General features: G+C 37.4%; 1 pseudogene; it reads right to left on the bottom strand.

Moving 5' to 3' along the window:
• Nucleotides 1-1367: 1367 nt before the first annotated feature.
• LOC116461097 (TAR DNA-binding protein 43-like) lies at nt 1368-2582 on the bottom strand (annotated as a pseudogene).
• Nucleotides 2583-9405: the final 6823 nt, after the last annotated feature.

The following is a 9405-nucleotide window of genomic DNA, read 5'->3' as shown; positions in this document are numbered from 1 at the left end:
CACACACCATACAGCATTCACAGCAGTTGACAAAAGGGTAGGAAAATACAAGTATCATTGCACTTAACACATTCAACTGATGTGGGTTGCCTAAGAACAAAGCTCACTGAAAGTCTTCCAACACATGTGGATATCCTTTGACTACAAAAGACATTCATACATTGTTTATTATTGCTGTCTGTATACTCTCTCACCAAAATTACAGGATTGAGAGATACATCTCAATAACTTAAAAAATATTGATGATGCACCATCAACTCTCTACCTGCACTCTCTCCTTCTCTCGCTCATACTAGCCTTCCATGCCTTGGCAGCATCACCAATCCCACACAGTTTCAAAAGTTCAGACAGCCTCTGGTTCCATATCACAGCCTTGTGTTCATAACGTTGATATGACTCCATGAAATAAAGAGTAGTGAATCAAAATGGGAACACCCACTGTCAAAGACGCAGCCTGTGAAGTGTGATGATGAATTCTTGAATGAGAAAGCATGTAGACAGAAGTATTTCTATGGCAGGATATTTACAGCGCTACTTTTAATGAAGTGCTTCTGTAAACATTTGAAATGAGATGCACTGCAGAGATTAAATGAAGGCTTCATATTGTACTTTTGTATATCAGGTGGGGGGAATGACAAGTGTTAAAAAACAGAACAAAAGAATCAAACTGTGAAACCATGATCTCCCAAAAGGAGATTTTATTAAGGAAAAAAAATCATATGGTGGGGTTCAAATGAAGACAAGGAGAAAAGAATGTAGTTCTAATCAATGTTTTCCATTTTGAGCACGCAAAGAGTTCACTTGAGAAGTCCGGGGATAAAATATTACAGATATCAATTGTAATGTGTTGATTTTCCAACAAACAGCCATTTACTTTCAACCACTCAATATTTATTTTTTATTTATTTATTTTATTATACTTTAGGTTTTAGGGTACATGTGCACAATGTGCAGGTTTGTTACATATGTATCCATGTGCCATGTTGTTTTGCTGCACCCATTAACTCGTCATTTAGCATTAGGTATATCTCCTAATGCTGTCCCTCCCCCCTCCCCCCCACCCCACAACAGTCCCCGGAGTGTGATGTTCCCCTTCCTGTGTCCATGAGTTCTCATTGTTCAACCACTCAATATTTCAACTCTTTATTTATTCAACTCTTTGTGTAACTCAACTCTTAATGTATTCAACTCTTTATGTAACTCTTTACGTCACAAAACTTATACAATTCCTTTATCTCTTCCTCTTTTTCTAAAGAAAAATGTCAAAAATACTGCTGAATATACTCCACACTGAACAAACCAATTTTGAAAATTTTTGTGTCTTACTTACCATGTACATTCCTTACCAACAAACCATAACCCAATGTCTACATTTCCCAGCCAGAAGATTTAGAATCCATGCTTGAGCCAAAGCCTCCATTAAAACCATTGCCTGATCCTGCATTTGGTGCTGATTCCCAACCAATTGCTGCACCGGAATTAGAACCACTGTAAGAGTTATTTCTAGAACCAAAGACCTCGTTTGGCTCCCTTTGCATGTTGCCTTGACTTTGGTTATTACCTGATGGGCCTGACTGGTTCTGCTGGCTGGCTAACATGCTCATCCTACCCCAACTGCTCTGCAGCACTGCCTGGGCTGCAGCCATCATAGCTGGATTAATGCTGAGCACACCAAAGTTCATCTGCCACCTGTATTGGTGCCTTGATTGTTTTCCAAGCCAGATCCACCCCTCTACTGTTACCAAATCCACTCAGATTCCCAAATCTTCCACTTCTTTCTCTCTGTTGCTGTTGTGTGATTAGGTTTGGCACTGGATATATGTATGCTGAGTCCTTTAATGATCAAGTCCTCTCCACAAAGAGATTGGGCAATCCGATCAACTTTAAATGTAACAAAGGCAAAGGCCCTGAATGGCTTGGGGATGAAGACATCCACCACTTCTTTGTACTGACAGAAAAACTGCCATAGCTCATCTGCAGTCATGTCCTCTGTACAGCGCCCCACAAACACTTTGCTGCTTCTCAAAGGCTCATCTGGGCTTTGCTTAGAGTTGGGAAATTTACAGTCATACCATCATTCATCTATCATATGTCACTGTGACATTACTTTCACATGTGTTTCATACTCCATAAAACGAACAAAGCCAAACCCCTTTGAGCAGTTTTAATATCTATCTTGACTTGGACTTCTCCAAAGGTATTAAAATATTCTTTCAGATCCTGTTTCCATAGGAGGAAAAACAAACTGAGAGCAAAAACTCACTAATTACCAATGCTATTAAATAAGATATTTTCTGGACTACTCTTCACTTTCACTGCCGTCTCACCCATTTTTCTTTTGTTATCTTTGGGACAGTTGACAACATATACCAGATTTCCACAGTCAGCATCAGGGCTTGCAGAATTCCTTCTACCAGCCGGATACCTCTCATACATTGAGACACTGGATTCTTGTAGTGAAGTCCACATGCCCCTGGAAACTGGGCTGTAACTGTGGACAGCAGCACCACCCCATTGTCTTCTGATGATATTTCAACGAGCTCCTTATTCTCATCTTCACTTACCCTAGTGTATTCAGACATCTTTTATTTCTCCACTTCGGCCACTGCTAGAAAGCCCAACAGGGACACTGAAGCAGTGACGGACCCAAGCACAGCTTAGTTTATTCTGCTTGATAATAATTTTTATTGTTCTTTCTGGGACTCATTCAAGACTTTCTGGAATTCATATTAACTCATGGCCAAACATGAAAATAAGTTGTAACAAGGGTGTACGTAATGTAGAACATTTGGAAGAGCTGTCTCTTGGTTATTGCCAGCCACGTTCCTTTGGATGTTTAGCTTGTCAGCAGCGATCATCATGGCCAATTACTTGATCTGCATCATCATCCTACATAAGCAATTGTTATGTCTTCAGTGATGACCTGAGAGGAAAATACACTCCAATGGCATGGTAAATGCCCTTTCTTCAGGAGGGACAAGTAAGAAAGACTCAGGATGCTGCAATTCAGGAGGCTGAGCGCTGACCCTTAGCCCCTAAACCCACTGTCTATGAGAAGCCATGCTGAAATTTAGACAGCAGCACATCACAGACCTGCACAGGCATTGAGCTGGCAGGGCATTGCTCAATGATGGTAGGTGCAGTGTTTACAGAAGTGTGTAATGTGAAGTGCTAGTACACAAGAAGGGCCCTATGGTTAAATGTGTTTGAAAAATGCTGCATACTATATCCATTGGCCACACTTTTAAACAACCAGATCTTGCACAAACTGAGAGCACAAACTCACTAATTACTGTGAGGATGGCACCAAACCATTCATGAGGGATCAGTCGTCATGACACAAACATCTCCCATCAAGCCCCACCTCCAGCACTGGGGATTACATTTCAACATGAGATTTGGAGGGAACAAATGTCCAAACCATGGCACTTTGGCTATTTGGGATCTATATAAATTTAAGGATTGTTTGTTTCTATTTCTGCCCTTGGGATTTTGATAGGGATTGCACTAAATCTGTAGATAGCTTAGGGTAATATGGACATTTTTAACAATATTAAGTCTTTTAATCCATGAACATATCTGTTTATTTGTGTCTTTTAAAACTTCATCAAGGTTTTGTAATTTTCAGTTTACAAGTCTTTTACCTGCTTAATTCTTAGATACTCTATTTTGTTGCTAATGTAAGTGAGATTGTTTTCTTAATTTTCTTTTTAGATATTTCACTGTTGATATATGGAAATGCCACTAATTTCTGTATGTTGATTTTGTACCCTGCAACTTTACTGAATTTGCTTATTGGTTGTTCCAGCAGTTTTTGTTTGTTTGTTTGTTTTTTTGGTGTAGAGTGTTTAGAGTTTTCTATGTATATGATCATGTCATCTTTAAACAGAGATAATTTTATTTCTTCCTTTCTGATATGTATGCCTTTTTATTTCATTTTCTTGCCTGATTGCTCCAGCCAGGACTTCAATACTATGTTGAAAAGCAGTGGCAAGAGTGGGCATCCTTATCTTGCTCTGGATCTTAGAGGAAAAGCTTTGTTTTCCCCAGTGATTATGACTTTAACTGTAGGTTTTTCATATATAGTTTTTATTGTGTTAAGGAAAGCTCCTTCTGTACCTACTTGGTTGAGAGTGTTTACCATGAAAAGATGTTGAATTTTGTCAAATGCGTTTTGTGCATCTATTGAGGTGATTATGTGGTTTTTGTCTTTCATTTTCTTAACATGGTGTGTCACATTGATCGATTTTCGTGTTAAACCAGCTCTGCATCCCAGGAATAGATCCCACTTCATTGTAGTGTGTGATCCTTTTAATGTGCTGTTAAATTCAGTTTGCTAGCAGCTTATTAAATATTTTTACATGTATATTCACCAGGGATAGTGGCCTGCAGTTTTCTTTTCTTGTATTGTTGTTGTTGCTGTTGTTTTTTTCTGGCTTTGGAATCAGGGTGATGTTGTTCTTATAAAATGAGTTTGGGAGTGTTCCATCTTCTATTTTTGGAATAGTTTAAGAATGGTTAGTATTAGCTATTTTTAAAATGTTCGATAGAACTCATTTATGAAACCATCTTGTCCTGGGCTTTTCTTTGTTGGAAAGTTTTTGATGACTGATTCAATCTCCTTGCTTGTTATTGGTCAATTTGTCTTTCTAGTTCTCGATTCAGTCTTGATAGCTTGTGTGCTTTTAAGAATTAATCCAATGGGATATAACTGTTCACAGTAGTCTCTGATTCTTTTTGTTTTTGTGTCATCTATTGTAATGTCTCCTTTTTAAAAAACTTCTCATTGTATTTAAGTCTTCTCTTTCTGTTTTGTATTAGGCTAGCAAAGGGTTGGATAATTTCATCTTCTCAAATAAAACCAATTCTTAATTTTATTTTTTCCTATTTTTTGCTTATTTTTGCTTCAATCTTTATTATTTCCTTCCATCTGCTAACTTTGAGTTTAGTTTGTTTTTCTACTTTTGGTTCCTTGAGTTGTAAAGAAGTTGTTTAATTGAGATATTTCTTCTTTTTTAAGGTAGGCATTTAACACTATAAGATTTTGTCTTAATGCTGTCTTTGCTGCATACTATACACTTTGGTAAGATGAATTTTGTCTTCATTTTTCTCAAGGTAATTTTAAAATTTCTGTTTGCTTTATTCTTTTATTCAATGGTTGTTCAAGTGTGTGGGGTTTAGTTTTCCTGTTCTTGGGTGAATTTTCTTGTTTTCTTGATATTACTGATTTCTAGTTTCATTCCACTGTGGTCTGCAAGATACTTGATATAATTTCAATCTTCTTAAATTTTTAAAGACTTGTTTTATGACACAACGTATGGCCTATTCTGGAGAATATTCTGTGTGCCCCTGAAAATAATATGCATTCTGCTGCTATTGGGTGAAAAATTCTGTCTATGTCTATTGTCCATTTGATTCATAATGTTACTCAAGTCAGTGGTTTCCTTATTGTTTTTTAGCCTAGATGTTCTATCCATTATTGAAAGTGGAGTATTGAAGTCTTCAATTATTATTGTATTGTTGTCAATTTCTTCCTTCAGATATATCAATATTTGTTTTATATATTTCGTTGCTCTGATGTTAGGTGCATATATATTTACAATTATATCTTCCTCTTGAATTGACTTTTTTATCATTATATAATGATCTTTGCCAATTTTTGACTTAAAATCTTTTGTCTAAGTATAGCTCTCCCTGCTTTCTTTTGCTTGCCATTTGTATAGAATATCTTTTTCTATCCCTTCACTTTCAGGCCATGTGTGTCCTCACATTTAAAGTGAATAATTTATAGACACTAAGTCACTGGATCATGTTTTTTAATCCACTCAGCAACTCTATGCCTTTACATTGGAGAATTTAATCTATTTACATTTAAAGTGATTGTTGATATGTAAGAACTTACTATTTTGTTAATTGCGGTCTGTTTTGCAGTTCTTTTGTACCTTTCTCTCTTTTGTTATCTCCTTTTGTTGTCTGATTTTTTTTTTTTTTTGTAGCAGTTTGGTTTGGTTCCTTTCTCTTTGTCTTTTTGTGTATCTATTACAGACTTTTCTTTTGTGGTTAACATGGGGCTTGTGTAATTCTTCTTGTAGTTATAAGCATCTATTTTAATTTGATAACAACTCAAGTTCAATTGATTACAAAAATTCTGCACTTTATCCCCTTCCACACATAGACTTTGTGTTCTTGAAGTCAGAATTTTTATAAGTCTGTTCACAATTTTAAAAAAATGTATTTCTTAATCAGCACAAAATTGCACATATTTATGGAGTACATAGTGATATTTTAATATGTGCAGTGTACAGTGATCAAATCAGGGTAATTAGCATATTCATCACCTAAAACATTTATCATTTGTGTTGAGAATATTCAACATTTGAAAATGTGTAATAAATTATTGTTAGCTGTAGTCACCCCACAGTGCTATGAAACACTGGAACTTATTCCTGCTATCTAGCTGCAAATTTTGCATAATTTAATAGATCCCTACCTATTCCTCTCATTCATCTCAGCCCCTAGTACTACTATTCTCCACTTCTATGAGATCAACATTTTTAGCTTCTAAATAAGAGTGAGAACATACATGTTACCAAATTTTTCTGTTTATAGTTATTTTTTTTTTTTTTTTTGAGATGGAGTCTCACTCTGTCCCCCAGGCTGGAGTGCAGTGGCATGATCTCGGCTTACTGCAAGCTCCACCTCCCGGGTTCATGCCATTCTCTTGCCTCAGCCTCCCGAGTCGCTGGGACTACAGGCGCCCGCCACTATGCTCGGCTAATTTTTGTATTTTTAGTAGAGATGGAGTTTCACCGTGTTAGCCAGGATGGTCTCGATCTCCTGACCTAGTGATCCGCCTGCTTTGGCCTCCCAAACTGCTGGAATTACAGGTGTGAGCCACCGCACCGGCCTATAGTTACTCTTAACGTTTGTCTTTTAACTTTTATGTTAGGCTTATAGGTACTTTGCATACCACCATTACAACGTTATATTATTCTGTATTTGACTTTATTTTTACTTTTACTGGTGAAATTTATACTTTTATATGATTTCACATTGTTGTTTAGTGTGTTTTCAATTCCATTTGAAGAACTCCCTTTGGCATTTCTTTTAAGGCAGGTCTAGTGGTAACAAACCATCTAGGTTTTTTTTCGCCCTGGAAAGACTTAATGTCTCCTACATTTTTAAAAGATAGCTTTGCAGAGTAAAATATTCTATGTTGGCAATTATTTTTCCTCTTTTTTTTTTGGACAAAGAAGAGGAATATACATTATTATTTCTCGATTCCTCCTCACTTAAGAATTAGGTTGTTATTTGTAGTGTGTACATGGCTCCAGAATATTTTTCTTCTTACAGAATGTTCAACATTGCAGCTAGCTGTCTCTGTAATTGGAATATATAATGTTACTGTCTTCTTGTCTGTTTTATGTCGAGAAATCTTCTAATCTTAGTATAGATCTTTTTGTATTAAACCTATTTGGAGTCCTATATACTTCTTGGTCTGAATGTCTATTTCCTTTCCCAGATTTGTAAAGTTTTCTATTATTTCTTTAAATATACTTTCTTGCACTTTCTTTTTTGATGACTCCTATAATATGTATATTGGTTCACTTCACAAGATGTATATTGTTTCCATAAATCTCATAGTCTTTTTCACTCTTTTCATTGTTTCAATATTTTCTCCCCCAATTGAATAATTTCAGATGATCTCTCTTCCAGTTCATGGATTCCTTCATCTGCTTGATGCAGTCTGCTATTGTAGCTCCCTATTGCATTTTTAGTTCAGCCATTGTATTCTTTAGCCTCCATTATTTCTAGTTTTAAAAAATGTTTTCTATTTCTTTGTTGAATTTCTCATTTTGTTATTGCCTTGTTTTCCTAATTGTTTTTTGTTAAATTTGTTTATCTATGTTCTTTTGGGCTCACTAAGCTTCTTTAGAAGAATTATTTTGAATTTTTTGTTCTTTGGGGTCAGGCACTGGAAGTTAATTTTTTTGGTGATGTTGTTTTCCTGATTTTTCTTGTTTCTTTTATGCTTTCATTGGTATTTGTGCATTTAAATAAATAACCAACTCTTCTAGACTTTATAGACTGGCATTGGTAAGGAAAGACTTTCATTTGCAGGTGAGAGGGAGCATGGGATTCCTGGAACTGGGCATGGGAAGGCATGCTGGAGTGTGCTATGGTACACCAGATCTAGTGGTGCATGGTGCTCCAATTTGGAGGTATGCAGAAGCTCTGTGTCCAAGGGAACTTGGTGATTGGTGTCTCAGGTAGCAGGGGTCTGTGATATGGGAAACTTCATAGTCCTTGGCATCAAAAGCTTCAAGGGAGTCAACAGTGATTGTAAAGGCTGTTGGAGTCCTCAGTAGTGCCTCTTGTTACAGTGGCAAGCATATTTAGGAAGGTCAGGGTAGGTGGTGGCATGGGCCAGTGTTGGTGGTTGTAGTTGTGTGCTGGTTTTGGGGTATGGGGCCAGTGGCATGTGTATGCTCAGCTGTGGAGGCTGACTGCAACCACATATGTGGTGGTGGGGACTGGCAATGGCGATTGAGGTTGGCTACATATGCACACAAGGTGGTTGCATTGAGTCTCAGGACTGGGGTGACCATGGCCACACTGGCTGGAATGGCTCTAGTGGTGGGAAGTAGGGAACTGCAGCTGAGGCAGCCATGGTCTGCAATGGCAAAAACTGCACTGCCCTCATCAGCCAAAGCTGTGGGATGTCTGTGGCCGCTATGATGGCTATTGGTTTCTTTAGCAGCATTGGGACAACAGGCCTCTGGGGACCGCCATGGCTTCTGTGTGTGGGTAATACTGATAGTACCACCCTTCTTTGTTTCTAGCCATCTCCAGATGTCTTGTACACTGATCTCAGAAATCTGAGTGGAGTGAAACCAAAGTAAGTTTTTCAGGAAGTACCTTGAAAGGCTGGGGAAGCTGATTCCTTATCTTGCTTGTTTTTTTCTCATGAGAGAAATTCATGGGTTGAAGAGATCTCTTTTGCTACTTAGCTGTCCTTCCCTGGGGGATGGGCTGATGTAGGAAAAATGAAACTGTTCTTCTTACCTTTTTTGTGTGGTTACTCAATTTTTTTTTTTCCTGCAGTGTGCTGCTGCAGCTTTTTAACTGCACTCTTGAACTCTCCCAGAGCTATTTTTTGTTCAGGGATACCTGTCTTAATTGTTATTTTTTTGGGATGTTGAAGGCGAGAATCTCCTACTCCACAATCTTACTGATGTCCTCCGAAGATTTGTTATTTTAAGCTGTTAAATTTTGGGGTAATTTGATACATAGTAATTGACAATACTATATGATTAAGTACTATTGTCATACAGTCTGCTAATAAGGACAATTTTCGGCCGGGTGCGGTGGCTCAAGCCTGTAATCCTAGCACTTTGGGAGGCC

This window comes from Hylobates moloch, unplaced genomic scaffold (assembly GCF_009828535.3).
Source record: "Hylobates moloch isolate HMO894 unplaced genomic scaffold, HMol_V3 SCAFFOLD_21, whole genome shotgun sequence".
Lineage (NCBI taxonomy): Eukaryota > Metazoa > Chordata > Mammalia > Primates > Hylobatidae > Hylobates > Hylobates moloch.
Note: the sequence above shows the minus strand (reverse complement) of the source record. Positions and strands in the feature narration are given on the sequence as shown.